This window comes from Coffea arabica, chromosome 11e, assembly GCF_036785885.1.
Source record: "Coffea arabica cultivar ET-39 chromosome 11e, Coffea Arabica ET-39 HiFi, whole genome shotgun sequence".
Taxonomy (NCBI): Eukaryota; Viridiplantae; Streptophyta; class Magnoliopsida; order Gentianales; family Rubiaceae; genus Coffea; species Coffea arabica.
Window position 1 is genome coordinate 31,858,376 of NC_092331.1, and position 12,641 is coordinate 31,871,016.

The 12,641-nt window shown below is 40.7% G+C and overlaps 11 non-coding genes across 11 annotated transcripts; all 11 read left to right on the forward strand.

The window, feature by feature from the left end:
- The first annotated feature begins 3,616 nt into the window (after positions 1–3,616).
- Positions 3,617–3,735, forward strand: LOC140030662 (5S ribosomal RNA). Its single transcript, XR_011834580.1, has one exon. It is a non-coding gene; the product is annotated as a 5S ribosomal RNA (ribosomal RNA).
- A 413-nt stretch (positions 3,736–4,148) lies between these two features.
- Positions 4,149–4,267, forward strand: LOC140031446 (5S ribosomal RNA). The gene has a single exon (XR_011835368.1). It is a non-coding gene; the product is annotated as a 5S ribosomal RNA (ribosomal RNA).
- A 415-nt stretch (positions 4,268–4,682) lies between these two features.
- On the forward strand, positions 4,683–4,801 carry LOC140030663 (5S ribosomal RNA). The gene has a single exon (XR_011834581.1). It is a non-coding gene; the product is annotated as a 5S ribosomal RNA (ribosomal RNA).
- A 413-nt stretch (positions 4,802–5,214) lies between these two features.
- Positions 5,215–5,333, forward strand: LOC140030664 (5S ribosomal RNA). Its single transcript, XR_011834582.1, has one exon. It is a non-coding gene; the product is annotated as a 5S ribosomal RNA (ribosomal RNA).
- Positions 5,334–5,746: 413 nt separating this feature from the next.
- On the forward strand, positions 5,747–5,865 carry LOC113720077 (5S ribosomal RNA). Its single transcript, XR_003455193.2, has one exon. It is a non-coding gene; the product is annotated as a 5S ribosomal RNA (ribosomal RNA).
- Positions 5,866–6,280: 415 nt separating this feature from the next.
- LOC113720062 (5S ribosomal RNA) lies at positions 6,281–6,399 on the forward strand. The gene has a single exon (XR_003455179.2). It is a non-coding gene; the product is annotated as a 5S ribosomal RNA (ribosomal RNA).
- A 411-nt stretch (positions 6,400–6,810) lies between these two features.
- On the forward strand, positions 6,811–6,929 carry LOC113720076 (5S ribosomal RNA). Its single transcript, XR_003455192.2, has one exon. It is a non-coding gene; the product is annotated as a 5S ribosomal RNA (ribosomal RNA).
- A 414-nt stretch (positions 6,930–7,343) lies between these two features.
- LOC113720063 (5S ribosomal RNA) lies at positions 7,344–7,462 on the forward strand. The gene has a single exon (XR_003455180.2). It is a non-coding gene; the product is annotated as a 5S ribosomal RNA (ribosomal RNA).
- Positions 7,463–7,876: 414 nt separating this feature from the next.
- LOC113720055 (5S ribosomal RNA) lies at positions 7,877–7,995 on the forward strand. Its single transcript, XR_003455173.2, has one exon. It is a non-coding gene; the product is annotated as a 5S ribosomal RNA (ribosomal RNA).
- Positions 7,996–11,830: 3,835 nt separating this feature from the next.
- Positions 11,831–11,949, forward strand: LOC140030665 (5S ribosomal RNA). The gene has a single exon (XR_011834583.1). It is a non-coding gene; the product is annotated as a 5S ribosomal RNA (ribosomal RNA).
- A 413-nt stretch (positions 11,950–12,362) lies between these two features.
- On the forward strand, positions 12,363–12,481 carry LOC140031447 (5S ribosomal RNA). The gene has a single exon (XR_011835369.1). It is a non-coding gene; the product is annotated as a 5S ribosomal RNA (ribosomal RNA).
- The last annotated feature ends 160 nt before the right edge of the window (positions 12,482–12,641 follow it).

Below are 12,641 nucleotides of genomic sequence, written 5' to 3' on the forward strand. Positions count from 1 at the left end.
TTTCATGATAATTTAGAGTTGCGGGATGAGGGAAAAAAATAGTGTGCAAATCAATAACAAAAAAAAATATAAAGTAAATAAATAAAAGGATAAGAGGAAAATGCTTGAATTGAAGCTTAAAATGAATTTCGGTCTAGAAAAGCCACACTGTTTCGCAGCACGGGGTGGTTTAAAAGAATAAAGCGAAAGTGTGACGACCCCACTTCTCCCAAGGGCGAACCCAAGGGTATCGGCGGGCCGCCTGCCTAGCTCGCGCCAGGACTCAAAACTGAAAGCAATAAAAGCCAGAAAATCCAAAAGAGTACTATACATACAATATATACAATCCCAAAAGAGTTATAATTACATTCTCCAAAAGTACCTGCTCTTACTATTACATCCGTATACTTACAACCAAAACCAAAAGGGAGACCCTAAGAAGGGTCCTAATACAAACCACCAGAATAAAAACAAACATCCTAAAAGTTCAACTATTACAAGCCAATCTACTAAACTAGTGTATGAGCCCCAAACGTACCCGCGTCGGCCCCTGCTAAGGAAAACAAACGGAATGGGGTAAGCTAAAAGCTTAGTAAGTAAACAGGGGCAAAAGCGTAAATTTCACGTAGCAACATTTACACAGTAAGAGTAAAGCAAAAGCAGAAAAGTAACATCACATAATAAGGATACGGGTGGCTCCAAAGCCAATTCATTTGCCATGCTTGATCTCCTGTCGACACTCCGTCGACCATAAATAAGGTCCGTAGAACTTCACTTGTACACCCACCGACACCTTATCACCCTCACTGGCCAGTCACCTCACAAACTTGCCCAGGCGAACGAAATCACAAACTTGAGCTTTAATCATAAGCTCGGGTCACAAACTTGGTGACCTCAAACCAAGTTGGACTGACTTCGACCAAGCCCTAACCGGCTCGAATAGTCCATCTAGGTATTGAGTTCAACCGCAAACTCACAAAATTCACAAAAGTATTCAAAAGTCACCCCGAGCCACAAGCTCAAGGGTTTTTGTTCCAAAATTTCTCACATACATAAGTCATGTACAAATTGGTGCGTAAATTAGGGTCTAGATCGAGTGCGATAAAGTACACCCTCGCCTAGGTACCCTTTTTACACATAACGAAACACATAAACAACTAACACATAAGAGCGGCCTGAATACTTACTCAAAATACCAAAAGTAGTATAAAGGCGGAATTCACTTTGTGTGTTGGCTAGTAGTGGGCCCCACCGGCACCGCCTAGCTCACCACTGTCTGAAATCGAAGATTATGTCACAATATATCACAAACGGCAACTAACGTACTTGAAATAAGCCAAACGGAAAAATTGGCACGCGCAAGTGCGGAAACGGCAAAACGGCCGCACACGTCCGCGCAGAACGGCAAACGGAAATGGCCAAGTCGGCCATCTCAAACCGTTTTGGTCAAAATTTAGTCTAGGAATATCAGATCAAGGTACATGAGGTACCGTTACGAAGCTAAGAGGAAGGGCTACAATGTTCATGAAGACATCGCAACCCAGATCTCAAAGGGTATAGGTGAAAATTGCGTGAAACAGTTCCAGCTGTTTCATTGCGAGTTACCAAACAGGCCCTGTTTGCAAGGCCGTAACTCACGGCTCAGAAATTAAAATTAAGAAATTCCAAAGGCATTAGAAAGCTGAGACATAAGTCTAAAACTTTCATGTTTTGGCCAAGACCTGAATCTATTCAGAACAAAACAAAATTCGAGTGCCAAAATACCCGTCAGAACTGTCCAAATACAAGGCAGTTCTGACGAGCGATATTGTTTTGATCATAACCGGAGCTACGGAACTCGATTTTCGACGTACTTTATACCGTTTCGAAGCTGAGATCAAGATCTAAACTTCTTATGAAGGAGTCGGCACCCAGATCGAACTCTATAAAAATCGAAAAGTCATGGGCAGAAACAAAATCAGAAAACGCGTAGAACCAGAGGGTCAAAACAGGCTTGAGCATTTCGTCGATAACTCAGGCTACGCTAATCCGATTGACCTGAAATTTTGCAGGCATACTCAGGACTCAAGGGGCTACGACTTTCATGTTTTACGAAACTTCTGAATCAGCACGGAACATTAAGAAAAATGGAGCTCAAGTTCAGGTTCTGGGTTGCCCTGTTTACCCATTTTGCCGGTTTCAAATGTCGCAAACATATGGTTCGTTTTCATGGTTCTTATGCAGGTTTTTCAACCACTTTTGTACCAAATAAACACACATATACTAACATCTAAATGGCCTACAAATGGTCCGAAATTCCCCTCCCAAGTCAATACCAAATTTAACAATCATCAACCACAATCCCTAACCAAATTTCATTTGCACCAATGAACTTAATCCAACCTCTCACTAACCAAACTCTATCTCACTAACCATAAGCTAAGCTAAATTAGCCTAATGGAGTTTAGGGTTTCTTAACCCAAATCAGCTTTTTGCAAGTAACCAACCAAATCAAGTGAGGCAATTCATCAAACATAACCACTACAAGTCCATTTCTCAACTAAAACAAGTAAGGAAAGCATTAGCAAGAAACCCAAATTCTTTCCTCTTCTTGGCCGAATTTTCAGCAACCAAATAACACTAAAATTAACCAAAGTACTCCATAAAAACATGTGATAGGCATAAGAGGTACCACAATCAAGCACAACTAGGGTCCTATGCCAAAATAACCACTAGTTCATCAAACAATAATCAACTTAAGTCTTCAAATAGACTTTCTTACCTTTGATTCAAGCTTTGTAGATGATCACCCACAACAATCAAGTGCTCAAGTTGTTTCTCCAAGATCCAAACTCAAGATTGAAGAGCAAAAATGATGCACCAAAGCAAGCTTTCCTTTTCTTTTTTTTTTCTTTCTCTTCTCACGGCTCTCACTCTCTCTCTCGGCTCTTCCTTTCTTTCTTTTTTTTCTTAGTTTTGTTTTCTCTTGTTTCTTATAAGTTGTAAGACAACATATAGTCAAAGCTTTGGGAGATATTTCTTATAGCAACCAATCACAAAAATGCTTTATTTGTTGTTTTCACCCTTGCACTTCAACTTTCTCTTTCATATACATTTTCCCTCAAACATTTGATAACCTTTCAATTTACTCCATAAGTCATAACTTAATCTAATCTAAAACATATAATCACGCTTAATTATTTCACTAATCACTTTCTCATCTTAGTCACTTACACTTACGCATACTTTATCCCACATAAAAGTAGTTAAACAATAACTTTTTTGTCAAGGACAAAATTAGGTTTAAACCCACTTAAAACTTCTAATAAATCATAACATTAGGGATTTTGCTCACTTAGGGTTTCTAACCTTCTTAAAATTAATTAACCTATACCAAATGGATTGAATCCTATACCTTCCCACACTAGTGGGTCCTACATCCGATATACGTTCTTAATTTCTCAAAAACTAACTAATATTAGAAAAAAAACATCTAAAACTATATTTACTCATAAAACTTATCTGGGAAACTTTTCTAATAAAGAAAATGTAGAAAATGCGGGTTTTCAATCTTAACCGGAAATTAGGGTTTTCTTCTTAGCCCTAACCCTAATATCAACTTACGAACGGTCTGGGTCCTCACAGAAAGGAACATGGCGGGTGCGATCATACCAGCACTAGTGCACCGGATCCCATCAGAACTCCGAAGTTAAGCGTGCTTGGGCGAGAGTAGTACTAGGATGGGTGACCCCCTGGGAAGTCCTCGTGTTGCACCCCTCTCTTTTTTGTTTCGAAATCCAAATTTCCTATTCGTTCTTTATCCTGTAGTAATTTAGCTCCGTCGGAACGATTGCTTTATATTTTGCTTCTTGTCGAAGCATGAAGCGGGTCTGAAGGCGCGAGACAAATCAGGAACGATACGGCTCGATCAAAGCCCGGATCGTCGCTCAAATTTGTCGGCGCAAATGTATCACCGCAAGCGTGAAAGATTGATTTCATGATAATTTAGAGTTGCGGGATGAGGGAAAAAAATAAGGTGCAAATCAATAACAAAAAAAATATAAAGTAAATAAATAAAAGGATAAGAGGAAAATGCTTGTATTGACGCTTAAAATGAATTTCGGTCTAGAAAAGCCACACTGCTTTTCAGGACTGGGTAGTTTAAAGGAATAAAGCGAAAGGAAAATGGCGGGTGCGATCATACCAGCATTAATGCACCGGATCCCATCAGAACTCCGAAGTTAAGCGTGCTTAGGCGAGAGTAGTACTAGGATGGGTGACCCCCTGGGAAGTCCTCGTGTTGCACCCCTCTTTTTTTTGTTTCGAAATCCAAATTTCCTATTCGTTCTTTATCCTGTAGTAATTTAGCTCCGTCGGAACGATTGCATTATATTTTGCTTCTTGTCGAAGCATGAAGACGGGTCTGAAGGCGCGAGACAAATCAGGAACGGTATTGCTCGACCAAAGCCCGGATCGTCGCTCAAATTTGTCGGCGCAAGTGAATCACCGCAAGCGTGAAGAATTGATTTCATGATAATTTAGAGTTGCGGGACGAGGGAAAAAAATAGGGTGCAAATCAATAACAAAAAGAAATATAAAGTAAATAAATAAAAGGATAAGAGGAAAATGCTTGAATTGACGCTTAAAATTAATTTCGGTCTAGAAAAGCCACACTGTTTCGCAGCACGGGGTGGTTTAAAAGAATAAAGCGAAAGGAACATGGCGGGTGCGATCATACCAGCACTAGTGCACCGGATCCCATCAGAACTCCGAAGTTAAGCGTGCTTGGGCGAGAGTAGTACTAGGATGGGTGACCCCCTGGGAAGTCCTCGTGTTGCACCCCTCTCTTTTTTGTTTCGAAATCCAAATTTCTTATTCGTTCTTTATCCTGTAGTAATTTAGCTCCGTCGGAACGATTTCTTTATATTTTGCTTCTTGTCGAAGCATGAAGCGGGTCTGAAGGCGAGAGACAAATCAGGAACGGTACGGCTCGATCAAAGCCCGGATCGTCGCTCAAATTTGTCGGCGCAAATGTATCACCGCAAGCGTGAAGGATTGATTTCATGATAATTTAGAGTTGCGGAATGAGGGAAAAAAATAAGGTGCATATCAATAACAAAAAAAATGTAAAGTAAATAAATAAAAGGATAAGAGGAAAATGCTTGAATCGAAGCTTAAAATGAATTTCGGTCTAGAAAAGCCACACTGTTTCGCAGCACGGGGTGGTTTAAAAGAATAAAGCGAAAGGAACATGGCGGGTGCGATCATACCAGCACTAGTGCACCGGATCCCATCAGAACTCCGAAGTTAAGCGTGCTTGGGCGAGAGTAGTACTAGGATGGGTGACCCCCTGGGAAGTCCTCGTGTTGCACCCCTCTCTTTTTTGTTTCGAAATCCAAATTTCTTATTCGTTCTTTATCCTGTAGTAATTTAGCTCCGTCGGAACGATTTCTTTATATTTTGCTTCTTGTCGAAGCATGAAGCGGGTCTGAACGCGCGAGACAAATCAGGAACGGTACGGCTCGATCAAAGCCCGGATCGTCGCTCAAATTTGTCGGCGCAAATGTATCACCGCAAGCGTGAATGATTGATTTCATGATAATTTAGAGTTGCGGGATGAGGGAAAAAAATAAGGTGCAAATCAATAACAAAAAAAATATAAAGTAAATAAATAAAAGGATAAGAGGAAAATGCTTGTATTGACGCTTAAAATAAATTTCGGTCTAGAAAAGCCACACTGCTTTTCAGGACTGGGTAGTTTAAAGGAATAAAGCGAAAGGAAAATGGCGGGTGCGATCATACCAGCATTAATGCACCGGATCCCATCAGAACTCCGAAGTTAAGCGTGCTTAGGCGAGAGTAGTACTAGGATGGGTGACCCCCTGGGAAGTTCTCGTGTTGCACCCCTCTTTTTTTTGTTTCGAAATCCAAATTTCCTATTCGTTCTTTATCCTGTAGTAATTTAGCTCCGTCGGAACGATTGCTTTATATTTTGCTTCTTGTCGAAGCATGAAGGCGGGTCTGAAGGCGCGAGACAAATCAGGAACGGTATTGCTCGACCAAAGCCCGGATCGTCGCTCAAATTTGTCGGCGCAAGTGAATCACCGCAAGCGTGAAGAATTGATTTCATGATAATTTAGAGTTGCGGGACGAGGGAAAAAAATAGGGTGCAAATCAATAACAAAAAGAAATATAAAGTAAATAAATAAAACGATAAGAGGAAAATGCTTGAATTGACGCTTAAAATTAATTTCGGTCTAGAAAAGCCACACTGTTTCGCAGCACGGGGTGGTTTAAAAGAATAAAGCGAAAGGAACATGGCGGGTGCGATCATACCAGCACTAATGCACCGGATCCCATCAGAACTCCGAAGTTAAGCGTGCTTGGGCGAGAGTAGTACTAGGATGGGTGACCCCCTGGGAAGTCCTCGTGTTGCACTCTCATTTTTGTTTCGAAATCCAAATTTCCTATTCGTTCTTTATCCTGTAGTAATTTAGCTCCGTCGGAACGATTGCTTTATATTTTGCTTCTTGTCGAAGCATGAAGGGGGGTCTGAAGGCGCGACACAAATCAGGAACGGTACGGTTCGATCAAAGCCCGGATCGTCGATCAAATTTGTGGGCGCAAATGTATCACCGCAAGCATGAAGGATTGATTTCATGATAATTTAGAGTTGCGGTATGAGGGAAAAAAATAAGGTGCATATCAATAACAAAAAAAATATAAAGTAAATAAATAAAAGGATAAGAGGAAAAAGCTTGAATCGAAGCTTAAAATGAATTTCGGTCTAGAAAAGCCACACTGTTTCGCAGCACGGGGTGGTTTAAAAGAATAAAGCGAAAGGAACATGGCGGGTGCGATCATACCAGCACTAATGCACCGGATCCCATCAGAACTCCGAAGTTAAGCGTGTTTGGGCGAGAATAGTACTAGGATGGGTGACCCCCTGGGAAGTCCTCGTGTTGCACCCCTCTCTTTTTTGTTTCGAAATCCAAATTTCCTATTCGTTCTTTATCCTGTAGTAATTTAGCTCCGTCGGAACGATTGCTTTATATTTTGCTTCTTGTCGAAGCATGAAGGCGGGTCTGAAGGCGCGAGACAAATCAGGAACGGTACGGCTCGATCAAAGCCCGGATCGTCGCTCAAATTTGTCGGCGCAAATGTATCACCGCAAGCGTGAAGGATTGATTTCATGATAATTTAGAGTTGCGGGATGATGGAAAAAAATAAGGTGCAAATCAATAACAAAAAAAATATAAAGTAAATAAATAAAAGGATAAGAGGAAAATGCTTGAATTGACGCTTAAAATGAATTTCGGTCTAGAAAAGCCACACTGCTTCGCAGGACTGGGTAGTTTAAAGGAATAAAGCGAAAGAAAAATGGCGGGTGCGATCATACCAGCATTAATGCACCGGATCCCATCAGAACTCCGAAGTTAAGCGTGCTTAGGCGAGAGTAGTACTAGAATGGGTGACCCCCTGGGAAGTCCTCGTGTTGCACCCCTCTTTTTTTTGTTTCGAAATCCAAATTTCCTATTCGTTCTTTATCCTGTAGTAATTTAGCTCCGTCGGAACGATTGCTTTGTATTTTGCTTCTTGTCGAAGCATGAAGGCGGGTCTGAAGGCGCGAGACAAATCAGGAACGGTATTGCTCGATCAAAGCCCGGATCGTCGCTCAAATTTGTCGGCGCAAATGTATCACCGCAAGCGTGAAGGATTGATTTCATGATAATTTAGAGTTGCGGGATGATGGAAAAAAATAAGGTGCAAATCAATAACAAAAAAAATATAAAGTAAATAAATAAAAGGATAAGAGGAAAATGCTTGAATTGACGCTTAAAATGAATTTCGGTCTAGAAAAGCCACACTGCTTCGCAGGACTGGGTAGTTTAAAGGAATAAAGCGAAAGGAAAATGGCGGGTACGATCATACCAGCATTAATGCACCGGATCCCATCAGAACTCCGAAGTTAAGCGTGCTTAGGCGAGAGTAGTACTAGAATGGGTGACCCCCTGGGAAGTCCTCGTGTTGCACCCCTCTTTTTTTTGTTTCGAAATCCAAATTTCCTATTCGTTCTTTATCCTGTAGTAATTTAGCTCCGTCAGAACGATTGCTTTATATTTTGCTTCTTGTCGAAGCATGAAGGCGGGTCTGAAGGCGCGAGACAAATCAGGAACGGTATTGCTCGATCAAAGCCCGGATCGTCGCTCAAATTTGTCGGCGCAAATGTATCACCGCAAGCATGAAGGATTGATTTCATGATAATTTAGAGTTGCGGGATGAGGGAAAAAAATAGTGTGCAAATCAATAACAAAAAAAAAATATAAAGTAAATAAATAAAAGGATAAGAGGAAAATGCTTGAATTGAAGCTTAAAATGAATTTCGGTCTAGAAAAGCCACACTGTTTCGCAGCACGGGGTGGTTTAAAAGAATAAAGCGAAAGTGTGACGACCCCACTTCTCCCAAGGGCGAACCCAAGGGTATCGGCGGGCCGCCTGCCTAGCTCGCGCCAGGACTCAAAACTGAAAGCAATAAAAGCCAGAAAATCCAAAAGAGTACTATACATACAATATATACAATCCCAAAAGAGTTATAATTACATTCTCCAAAAGTACCTGCTCTTACTATTACATCCGTATACTTACAACCAAAACCAAAAGGGAGACCCTAAGAAGGGTCCTAATACAAACCACCAGAATAAAAACAAACATCCTAAAAGTTCAACTATTACAAGCCAATCTACTAAACTAGTGTATGAGCCCCAAACGTACCCGCGTCGGCCCCTGCTAAGGAAAACAAACGGAATGGGGTAAGCTAAAAGCTTAGTAAGTAAACAGGGGCAAAAGCGTAAATTTCACGTAGCAACATTTACACAGTAAGAGTAAAGCAAAAGCAGAAAAGTAACATCACATAATAAGGATACGGGTGGCTCCAAAGCCAATTCATTTGCCATGCTTGATCTCCTGTCGACACTCCGTCGACCATAAATAAGGTCCGTAGAACTTCACTTGTACACCCACCGACACCTTATCACCCTCACTGGCCAGTCACCTCACAAACTTGCCCAGGCGAACGAAATCACAAACTTGAGCTTTAATCATAAGCTCGGGTCACAAACTTGGTGACCTCAAACCAAGTTGGACTGACTTCGACCAAGCCCTAACCGGCTCGAATAGTCCATCTAGGTATTGAGTTCAACCGCAAACTCACAAAATTCACAAAAGTATTCAAAAGTCACCCCGAGCCACAAGCTCAAGGGTTTTTGTTCCAAAATTTCTCACATACATAAGTCATGTACAAATTGGTGCGTAAATTAGGGTCTAGATCGAGTGCGATAAAGTACACCCTCGCCTAGGTACCCTTTTTACACATAACGAAACACATAAACAACTAACACATAAGAGCGGCCTGAATACTTACTCAAAATACCAAAAGTAGTATAAAGGCGGAATTCACTTTGTGTGTTGGCTAGTAGTGGGCCCCACCGGCACCGCCTAGCTCACCACTGTCTGAAATCGAAGATTATGTCACAATATATCACAAACGGCAACTAACGTACTTGAAATAAGCCAAACGGAAAAATTGGCACGCGCAAGTGCGGAAACGGCAAAACGGCCGCACACGTCCGCGCAGAACGGCAAACGGAAATGGCCAAGTCGGCCATCTCAAACCGTTTTGGTCAAAATTTAGTCTAGGAATATCAGATCAAGGTACATGAGGTACCGTTACGAAGCTAAGAGGAAGGGCTACAATGTTCATGAAGACATCGCAACCCAGATCTCAAAGGGTATAGGTGAAAATTGCGTGAAACAGTTCCAGCTGTTTCATTGCGAGTTACCAAACAGGCCCTGTTTGCAAGGCCGTAACTCACGGCTCAGAAATTAAAATTAAGAAATTCCAAAGGCATTAGAAAGCTGAGACATAAGTCTAAAACTTTCATGTTTTGGCCAAGACCTGAATCTATTCAGAACAAAACAAAATTCGAGTGCCAAAATACCCGTCAGAACTGTCCAAATACAAGGCAGTTCTGACGAGCGATATTGTTTTGATCATAACCGGAGCTACGGAACTCGATTTTCGACGTACTTTATACCGTTTCGAAGCTGAGATCAAGATCTAAACTTCTTATGAAGGAGTCGGCACCCAGATCGAACTCTATAAAAATCGAAAAGTCATGGGCAGAAACAAAATCAGAAAACGCGTAGAACCAGAGGGTCAAAACAGGCTTGAGCATTTCGTCGATAACTCAGGCTACGCTAATCCGATTGACCTGAAATTTTGCAGGCATACTCAGGACTCAAGGGGCTACGACTTTCATGTTTTACGAAACTTCTGAATCAGCACGGAACATTAAGAAAAATGGAGCTCAAGTTCAGGTTCTGGGTTGCCCTGTTTACCCATTTTGCCGGTTTCAAATGTCGCAAACATATGGTTCGTTTTCATGGTTCTTATGCAGGTTTTTCAACCACTTTTGTACCAAATAAACACACATATACTAACATCTAAATGGCCTACAAATGGTCCGAAATTCCCCTCCCAAGTCAATACCAAATTTAACAATCATCAACCACAATCCCTAACCAAATTTCATTTGCACCAATGAACTTAATCCAACCTCTCACTAACCAAACTCTATCTCACTAACCATAAGCTAAGCTAAATTAGCCTAATGGAGTTTAGGGTTTCTTAACCCAAATCAGCTTTTTGCAAGTAACCAACCAAATCAAGTGAGGCAATTCATCAAACATAACCACTACAAGTCCATTTCTCAACTAAAACAAGTAAGGAAAGCATTAGCAAGAAACCCAAATTCTTTCCTCTTCTTGGCCGAATTTTCAGCAACCAAATAACACTAAAATTAACCAAAGTACTCCATAAAAACATGTGATAGGCATAAGAGGTACCACAATCAAGCACAACTAGGGTCCTATGCCAAAATAACCACTAGTTCATCAAACAATAATCAACTTAAGTCTTCAAATAGACTTTCTTACCTTTGATTCAAGCTTTGTAGATGATCACCCACAACAATCAAGTGCTCAAGTTGTTTCTCCAAGATCCAAACTCAAGATTGAAGAGCAAAAATGATGCACCAAAGCAAGCTTTCCTTTTCTTTTTTTTTTTCTTTCTCTTCTCACGGCTCTCACTCTCTCTCTCGGCTCTTCCTTTCTTTCTTTTTTTTCTTAGTTTTGTTTTCTCTTGTTTCTTATAAGTTGTAAGACAACATATAGTCAAAGCTTTGGGAGATATTTCTTATAGCAACCAATCACAAAAATGCTTTATTTGTTGTTTTCACCCTTGCACTTCAACTTTCTCTTTCATATACATTTTCCCTCAAACATTTGATAACCTTTCAATTTACTCCATAAGTCATAACTTAATCTAATCTAAAACATATAATCACGCTTAATTATTTCACTAATCACTTTCTCATCTTAGTCACTTACACTTACGCATACTTTATCCCACATAAAAGTAGTTAAACAATAACTTTTTTGTCAAGGACAAAATTAGGTTTAAACCCACTTAAAACTTCTAATAAATCATAACATTAGGGATTTTGCTCACTTAGGGTTTCTAACCTTCTTAAAATTAATTAACCTATACCAAATGGATTGAATCCTATACCTTCCCACACTAGTGGGTCCTACATCCGATATACGTTCTTAATTTCTCAAAAACTAACTAATATTAGAAAAAAAACATCTAAAACTATATTTACTCATAAAACTTATCTGGGAAACTTTTCTAATAAAGAAAATGTAGAAAATGCGGGTTTTCAATCTTAACCGGAAATTAGGGTTTTCTTCTTAGCCCTAACCCTAATATCAACTTACGAACGGTCTGGGTCCTCACAGAAAGGAACATGGCGGGTGCGATCATACCAGCACTAGTGCACCGGATCCCATCAGAACTCCGAAGTTAAGCGTGCTTGGGCGAGAGTAGTACTAGGATGGGTGACCCCCTGGGAAGTCCTCGTGTTGCACCCCTCTCTTTTTTGTTTCGAAATCCAAATTTCCTATTCGTTCTTTATCCTGTAGTAATTTAGCTCCGTCGGAACGATTGCTTTATATTTTGCTTCTTGTCGAAGCATGAAGCGGGTCTGAAGGCGCGAGACAAATCAGGAACGATACGGCTCGATCAAAGCCCGGATCGTCGCTCAAATTTGTCGGCGCAAATGTATCACCGCAAGCGTGAAAGATTGATTTCATGATAATTTAGAGTTGCGGGATGAGGGAAAAAAATAAGGTGCAAATCAATAACAAAAAAAATATAAAGTAAATAAATAAAAGGATAAGAGGAAAATGCTTGTATTGACGCTTAAAATGAATTTCGGTCTAGAAAAGCCACACTGCTTTTCAGGACTGGGTAGTTTAAAGGAATAAAGCGAAAGGAAAATGGCGGGTGCGATCATACCAGCATTAATGCACCGGATCCCATCAGAACTCCGAAGTTAAGCGTGCTTAGGCGAGAGTAGTACTAGGATGGGTGACCCCCTGGGAAGTCCTCGTGTTGCACCCCTCTTTTTTTTGTTTCGAAATCCAAATTTCCTATTCGTTCTTTATCCTGTAGTAATTTAGCTCCGTCGGAACGATTGCATTATATTTTGCTTCTTGTCGAAGCATGAAGACGGGTCTGAAGGCGCGAGACAAATCAGGAACGGTATTGCTCGACCAAAGCC